This window comes from Schistocerca piceifrons, chromosome 2 (genome assembly GCF_021461385.2).
Source record: "Schistocerca piceifrons isolate TAMUIC-IGC-003096 chromosome 2, iqSchPice1.1, whole genome shotgun sequence".
Lineage (NCBI taxonomy): Eukaryota > Metazoa > Arthropoda > Insecta > Orthoptera > Acrididae > Schistocerca > Schistocerca piceifrons.
Window position 1 is genome coordinate 112,252,906 of NC_060139.1, and position 8,134 is coordinate 112,261,039.

The 8,134-nt window shown below is 43.7% G+C and overlaps 1 non-coding gene across 1 annotated transcript; it reads left to right on the plus strand.

The window, feature by feature from the left end:
- Positions 1–2,015: 2,015 nt before the first annotated feature.
- Trnat-ugu lies at positions 2,016–2,090 on the plus strand. The gene has a single exon. It is a non-coding gene; the product is annotated as a tRNA-Thr (tRNA).
- Positions 2,091–8,134: the final 6,044 nt, after the last annotated feature.

Here is an 8,134-nt window from a genome sequence, read left to right on the forward strand (position 1 = left end):
GGTTTGCTCTTTGTCTGGTGTGTTATCGATACCGTACGATGCCACAGTTTGGCCGCTAGTTTTCTGACTGGTTTTATGCGCCATGCGACTTCTTCTTTTCCTTTGCCAACCTCTTCATCTCAGAGTAATACATATGACTAAATGTGCTGTCTAGAGGTAGCTACACATGTAACTGCATGCTTGACAAGTACGCATGCGCGAGCGTCCTTGCCCAAGCATGCTTGAGCATGTGTAAGATAGGACTGTACAAGCAGCTTGATGTGTGATCGAATTTCGATTATGCATGCTTGTGCAAACGTTCATGCGTATGCATGGTTCAGCGTATGTACAAAGTATGGACCACGCTTGCTCAAGCACTGATCGTTTTGAGACAGTCTCCGTAGCGTAACTACTGTACCGTGTTTCGTACTTATGAAGCTCATGCATGCTTATGGAATGTAAACACTAATTAATACCACGATAAACGAAAGAGGGGTGGTGCAAAGGAAGAACTTCTCGCCAAGTACAACGGACGATCAAAACGTTTCCGTTCGAAGGCCGTACAGTCCAGAATTGGTATGTCAATAAGGCAAAATCACCGTGAGCATTGCAATCATCAGGTTGAAGATACCTTTGCCGGCCGTTGTGGCCGAGCGGTTCTAGGCGCTTCAGTCTGGAAACGCGCTGCTGCCACGGTCGGAGGTTCGAATCCTGCCTCGGGCATGGATGTGTTAGGTTAGTTAGGTTTAAGTAGTTCTTAGTTCTAGGGGGCTGATGACCTCAGATGTTAGGTCCCATAGTGCTTAGAGCCATTTGAACCATTTTTGAAGATACCTTTCTGCTAAAAGACCGCCTCCTGCTGCGTGAATAATTCCATAACTGTATGCTGCACATCCACGTGAGACAGGAATCGTCCACCTTTCAGTGCATTTCTTAAGGGGCTGAAGGTGTGATAACCGTATGAAGAGAGATAAGGAATATAGGGCGGGTACAAGAGTATCTGGAGTGTGGAATGTAATGGACGAGGCTGGCCTCCAAGGTCGATCGGCGTCTTGTGTCGAATCGCGACCAACACGGAACTTGGCCTACTATTCTACAAGGGAGGTTTTTCGACGGACGTGCTGCGCAATACACATTCCTAATTCTCCAGTTAATGTCTATTGGTGTTTGTCCTTCGGCAGCTAAGAAAATAATAACTGGACATTGGTCCTGTTTGCAGACATTTGCTAATATCGTCACCATAGTTCACGCTGCCGCATTTAGCACACGCACCACGGAAAGACACGAACGTCACGCTAATGCCTTGTCTACATGTTGGTGCTTATGCAGGGCGGTCAGACAAAGGCAGTGGCCTAATGGGCTAACTTCAATGCTAATTAACAGGGAAATGAAGCAAGGTACCGAATATCGCTGGTCTTCGACAGTGTTCAGCTAACGGGAGACACTAAAAGATCGTGAAGAAGGCCTCAGCAGACAGGTTGAAAAGTCGATTTGTGAAGGAGAAATTTCAAGACGAACGTAATGCGGCGTAAAAACCTAGAAGACTTTACCCTCAATGGAAACGTCCACGAAAACTTGCAGACCAACATAATAACAGGTGTACACGATTATTTATACGCACTATTTTACACTGTATTGTTCTATCGACACCTTTTAACGCCCAGAGTGCAAGCTTAACGAAACAGTGGAATGAACCAGACCTATACGAGTCAATACGACGCATGAACAACGGTATATTTGGTATACCGGGCAGCTCTAGTGTCTACTTATATGGATATACTTGTCATGCCCGAAACAACAGACACCATATCCATATAAGTATATAGTTCTGGCAATACCGGCCATCACCTTCTTCTTCTGTACGGATGCACACATATTACCCGAACTCTTACGGGACTTCGTAAGAATGTCTTCCACGAGTAATGAGTGTGCTGGGTAGGGACACTACGAATGTAGAGTGTGGACATATAAGGTGAGAATGTGGGTCTCGCGAGAGGCGTGCGCGAGATAGTCCCTGCAGTCGCACTATCCTCTGTGCCCTCGGTGGCTCAGATGGATAGAGCGTCTGCCTTGTAAGCAGGAGATCCCGTGTTCGAGTCCCAGTCGGGGCACACATTTCCACCTTTCCTCGATGATATATATCAACGCCCATCAGCAGCTGAAGATATAAATATATATTCTAATTTCACGGTCTCCCATGCCCGTTTAGGTAAATTCCAGACTAATTATCGATTCCCATCTCAGAAAACCCGACACGCAGTTAACTGTTTAAACGATTCATAGACTGATGTCACACGTCAGTTTCAACACTTACGAGACGACTCTGTCGTCATCAAGTGCACCGTGAAAGAAGATTTGAAAATAAAATAAACAACCAAATTACGAAACACCGTACCCCATTACAGGTTGGTTCAAATGGCTCTGAGCACTATGGGACTCAACTGCTGTGGTCATCAGTCCCCTAGAACTTAGAACTACTTAAACCTAACTAACCTAAGGACATTACACACATCCATGCCCGAGGCAGGATTCGAACCTGTGACCGTAGCAGTCGCACGGTTCCGGACTGCGCGCCTAGAACCGCGAGACCACCGCGGCCGGCCCCCATTACAGGGATTTGCAACAAGTTAACCATTCTTACACTCTGCTACAGTTTTCTGTCGTTGATTCTATATGCAACCACATGATCTGCAAACAACCTTATGAAATTTCCGACATTACCCACCAGATCATGTAACAGGATCAATTTTCGATATGTACGGTACATTAAAAGACGTACAGAGGATGTTGAAAGGAATCAAAAAAACTGTATGCCATTTTTCATAGAAACGAATATTTATGGAGCTATCGCTGTTTTCCTGCAGCTCACAAAGAATGCGTGTAAAACTATGAAGCTAACCAATCCATGCGCAAAGTTATTACACTAACCAAGCCCGGAGTAACTTCGGTGTTTCTAAGTTTATTCTCCTCTTTCGCTTTGTTTGCGACTCATACTCTTCGTACATTTTACGATAGATTTGCTTGGTCCGGACGAAGAAGCTAAGCGCACGATTTTATTCACTCGGCGACAGTAGGGAACACTACTGAATGCCTTCCGGAAGTCAAGCAACAAGGAATCAGCTTGCTAACCGCTGCCTACTTCATTCTAGACATTATTAGAGCGAGTTGTGGTTCACAAGATTACTGTTTGTGGAATACAGGTTTATTCTTACAGAGTAGGTTTCCGTTCCCCGGAAATTTCATCACAGACCTGTATGAAACGTGTTCCGTATCCTACAATAGATTGATGTCATCAGTATACGCCTATAGCTACCCGAATCTGTCTGGCGACCTGTTTTGTAATAGAGAATTCTCTGTAACTTTTCTCAGTTGCCTTGCCAAGTTGCTTCATCGACCGATGACGGACTGCTGCTAAGAAGGGGACAACTTCATTCGCATAATCCATGTAGATACATATCGATTTCGCATGAGGCCGGACTCGTTACATATACTGAATTTATATTCCGCTGCTATGTACTTCAAAATCTGTTGTTGCGGCACCCCTTCTAGGATTGAAGGTAGGAACTGTAGTTTACGTTTAATTGAATATAATGTGTCGCTGTCGTCTGTACAAATATCGTAATTACATCCGTGTCTCTGCAAACTTCATAAATGTCTCATGACTTTCTTATTCACTAACAATTTATTATTTGCACAATCTAAAATAACGTCCACGATACATACGAGGGAAGAAAGCAAAGTAGCGCACAATAATATTTGTTTTGTAAATAAAACCACCTTTTTTCTGCAGCTGTAATTTATTTCTCACAGACGCGTCTGGGAGAAATAAATTACAGTTGCAGCAAGAAAGGTAGTTTTATTTGCAAAACAAATGTTTCTGTCGTTGTCGCGGAGGATGACCACGCAAACAAACATGTTAACGCACCGTAGTGTTATTACTGAAAAGTTTAATTGGTGACAAAACAAAAGAATCACAAATGAACTTACATCTTTTACTTACTTTTCTAACTAGTGAGCAACGCTCTCAACACATTTCTCCCATCGTGGTACCAGTTTCAGTATTCGCTGTTCGTAGAAGTCCGTTTGGTTGGTGTATAGTTATCTCCGGACAGTTGATTTCACTTGCTTATCTGTCGCAAAGCGTTGGCCGTCCAGTAATTTCTTCATTGGACCAAACAGATGAAGGTTCAAAAAAATGGTTCAAATGGCTCTGAGCACTATGGGACTTAACTGCTGAGGTCATCAGTCCCCTAGAACTTAGAACTACTTAAACCTAACTAACCTAAGGACATCACACACATCCATGCCCGAGGCAGGATTCAAACCTGCGACCGTAGCGGTCGCGCGGCTTCAGATTGTAGCGCCTAGAACCGCTCGGCCACTTCGGCCGGCACAGATGAAGGTCCGTCGGTGCTATGTCCGGACTGTGTGGTGGATGCTGGAGCATCTCCCACTAAAATCTGGCGATTTTCTCACGAACAGGAGCGGCAACAAGGGGGCGAACATTGTTATGAATAAGCCTCACTTCTTCAGCATTAATGTGGTGGCGCTTGTCACGAAGGGCATGACACAACCAAAGTTTTAATGTAGGTTGCGGCTTTCACAGTGATCCCATGTTCAGCGAAACCACCAATAACATATCCCATTAGCATGTCATAGAACACTGTCACAAGCACTTTCCTAACACACTGATTCACTTCTAATTTTTTTTCGTACTGGGGAACTAATACGTTTCAACTCCTTAGGTGCCTGCTTGGTTCCGGGCGTGTAGTGGTACGCCCATGACTCGCCACCAGTGAAGATATCTTTCAGACCTTTCAGAAAGTCATGTCTTTCTGCGTCACAACGCTTTAAGTGATCCAAGTTTATTATCACTCGCCCGCCCTTGTGTTGTCTGTCAGGTTCTTAGGCACCCAGCGAGCATTAACTTTACTAAATTTCAATGGGTCGTGAACAGTATTCTGCACAGCACCATAGGAAACGTTGAACTGCTGCGATGAGGTTCGTAATCATACACGCCGGTCGTTCAATAGTCAAACTGCAGCCAACAGTGTTCTTACCTTATGTGAAAAATGTTACTGATGGAATAGTCAAGCCGGCCGGAGTGGCCGAGCGGTTATAGGCGCTACAGTCTGGAACCGCGCGACCGCTACGGTCGCAGGTTCGAATCCTGCCTCGGGCATGGATGTGTGTGATGTCCTTAGGTTTGTTAGGTTTAAGTAGTTCTAAGTTCTAGGGGACTGATGACCTCAGAAGTTAAGTCCCATAGTGCTCAGAGCCATCTGAACCATCTGGAATAGGCAAACACCTTCGCCAGGTTGAGGTGCAGCCTGTCTTCTATAGTGGTCGCAGGGACCGGGACGTGCTAGACTCCACTAAAGGACAAGGTGGATGCATTACACCCTGCAGGCGTGTACAAGGTGGAATGCGAATGTGGAGGGGCATACATCGGTGAGATTGGCAGGCCAATAGCAACGCGCTTTCGGGAACACGAGCGCTATATTCGTCTAGGCCAACACAACAAATCTGCAGTGGCAGAACATCAGCAAGACTGGGGAAAAAGAAATGAAACTCTGCGAAGCCTGTGTGTTGGCCAAGCAGCCGGTTATGACGAAATGCAAAATCAGAGAGGCCATCTAAATACGTAAACACCCCAAGAACATGAATAGGGAGGATGGACTCAGTATTTGGTAAACAGCAGCCAATTTCTCATTCCACGGTGACCATCAATCATGGCACATAACACAAGAGCCAATAGACAACCGAGGTTACGTTCTCCCTCCACTGAAACAACCTATTAAAACAAAGTTCCCTCTCCTTCTTCCTTAAGTGACCAATGAAACTAACTCCCTTTTTAAAATTATGACGTAACGGCATGGGCAGTGAACAGTAACAACAAAATATAAGGGACACTGCATAGCTAGAACGCACCTGTAGACCCAGAGGAAGGCCGCTGCAACCGTGGCCGAAACGTTGGTTTTTCTCCAACAGCAGTAGTTTTATACATCACGACGCGGTACCACACCCAGAAAACGTTTATGCCGGCTGGTAGACTTCTCTTGCCCAGGAATGCCTTTTTTGCCAATGCAGTCTGATTTTGATGTCTTTGCTCCGTCCATCATGCGTTATTTTGGTGCCTAGGTAGCAGATTTCCTGAACTTCATCTACTTCGTGACCATCAATCGTGATGTTAAGTTTCTCGCTGTTCTCATTTCTGCTACTTCTCATTACGTTCGTCTTTCTTTGATTTACTCACAGTCCATACTCTGTACTCATTAGACGGTTCATTCCGTTCAGCAGATCATGTAATTCTTCATCACTTTCGCTCAGGATAGCAATGTCATCAGCGAATCGTATCATTGATACCGTTTCGCCTTGAATTTTAATTCCACTCCTGAACCTTTCTTCTATTTCCGTCATTGCTTTTTCGATGTACAGATTGAACAGTAGGGGCGAAAGACTGCATCCCTGTCTTACGCCCTTTTTAATTCGAGTATTTCGTTGTTGGTCGTCCACTCTTACTATTCCCTCTTGGTTCTTGTACATATTGTATATTACCCGTCTCTCCCTATAGTTTACCCCTATTTTTCTCAGAATTTCGAACATCTTGAACCAATTTACATTGCCCAAGGCTTTTTCCAGGTCGACAAATCCTATGAACGTGTCTTGATTTTTCTTTAGTCTTGCTTCCATTATCAACCGAACGTCAGAATTTCCTCTCTGGTGCCTTCGCCATTTCTAAAGCCAAACTGATCGTCATCTAACACATCCTCAATTTTCTGTTCCAGCCTTCTGTATATTATTATTGTCAGCAACTTGGATGCATGAGCTGTTAAGCTGATTGTGCGATGGTTCTCGCATTTGTCAGCTCTTGCACTCTTCGGAATTGTGTGGATGATGTTTTCCCGAAAATCAGATGGTATATTTGCCCGACTTGTACATTCTACACACCAACGGGAATAGCCTTTTTGTTGCCACTTCCCCTAATGATTTTAGAAATTCTAATGGAATGTTATCGATCCCTTCTGCCTTATTTGATCTTCTCCAAAGCTCTTTTAAATTATGATTCTTATACTGGTTCCCCTATCTCTTCTGAATCGACTTCTGTTTCTTCTTCTATCACATCAGACAAATCTTCCCCCTTTTATGTTTCTACAAATAATCCTTATCAATAATTTGCAACGATGAATTATTAAACTGAAGACTCTATAGAATTCGTACCCATCAGCCCCTGCCTTCTTTGGAACGGAAGGCTATCTCGCCCGCCCCTGTATCTAGCACGCCAGGAAGAATAAGTTTTTCTAAAGGATCTCGATCATTCTGTCGGAATGCTGTCTTCTTTAAAGGGCTTGTTTTCACCTAAGTCTTTCAGTGCTCTGTCAAATCTTTCTCTCTGTATCGTATCCCCTATCTCATCTTCACCAACATCCTCCTCTGTTTCTATAATACTGTCCTCTAGTTTCTTCCCCTTGTAAAAACCCTCTCCATATTTCTTGCACCTTTCAACGTTCCCTTCTTTACTTAAGAAGGATTGACCATCTGAGCTCTTGATATTTATAAAGCTACTTCCCTTCAAATACCTCTTTGCCTTTCCTTTAGGCGGCATTTATCATTTGCATAGTTATGTATGCTTCTACAGCATTGCATTTTTCCGCTTGCCTTTCCGGCTTAGCCATTTTGCCCTTTCTGTCTTCTTTATTTTTTAGACGTTTGCACCACCTTTCGCCTGTTTGATTTCCTACAATTTGATCTATTTTCCTTTCGTCAGTTAAATTCAATATCCTTTTTGGTATCCAGAGGTTTATACTAGGCCTTTTCTTTTTACCTATTCGATCTTCTGTTGCCTTCCCTTTTTGCCTCTGAAAGCTATTCATTTATCTTCTGTTGTATTCATTTCCCCTGTTTTAGTTCATCGTTTCCTGACGCTCCCTCTGAAACTCTCACAACCTCTAGTTTCTTCAGTATATCCAGATCTACTCTCCTTCACTTCCTACCTTTTTGAAATTACTTCAGTTTTAATTTGCTGTTCATAACCAATTGTCCACTTCTGCTCCTCAAAATATCTTACTCTTAAAACATGGTTTCAAAATCTGTGTCTTGCTATTTTACAATCAGTCTAAAGCCTTTCAGTGTCCCCAAGATCTCTTCACGAATA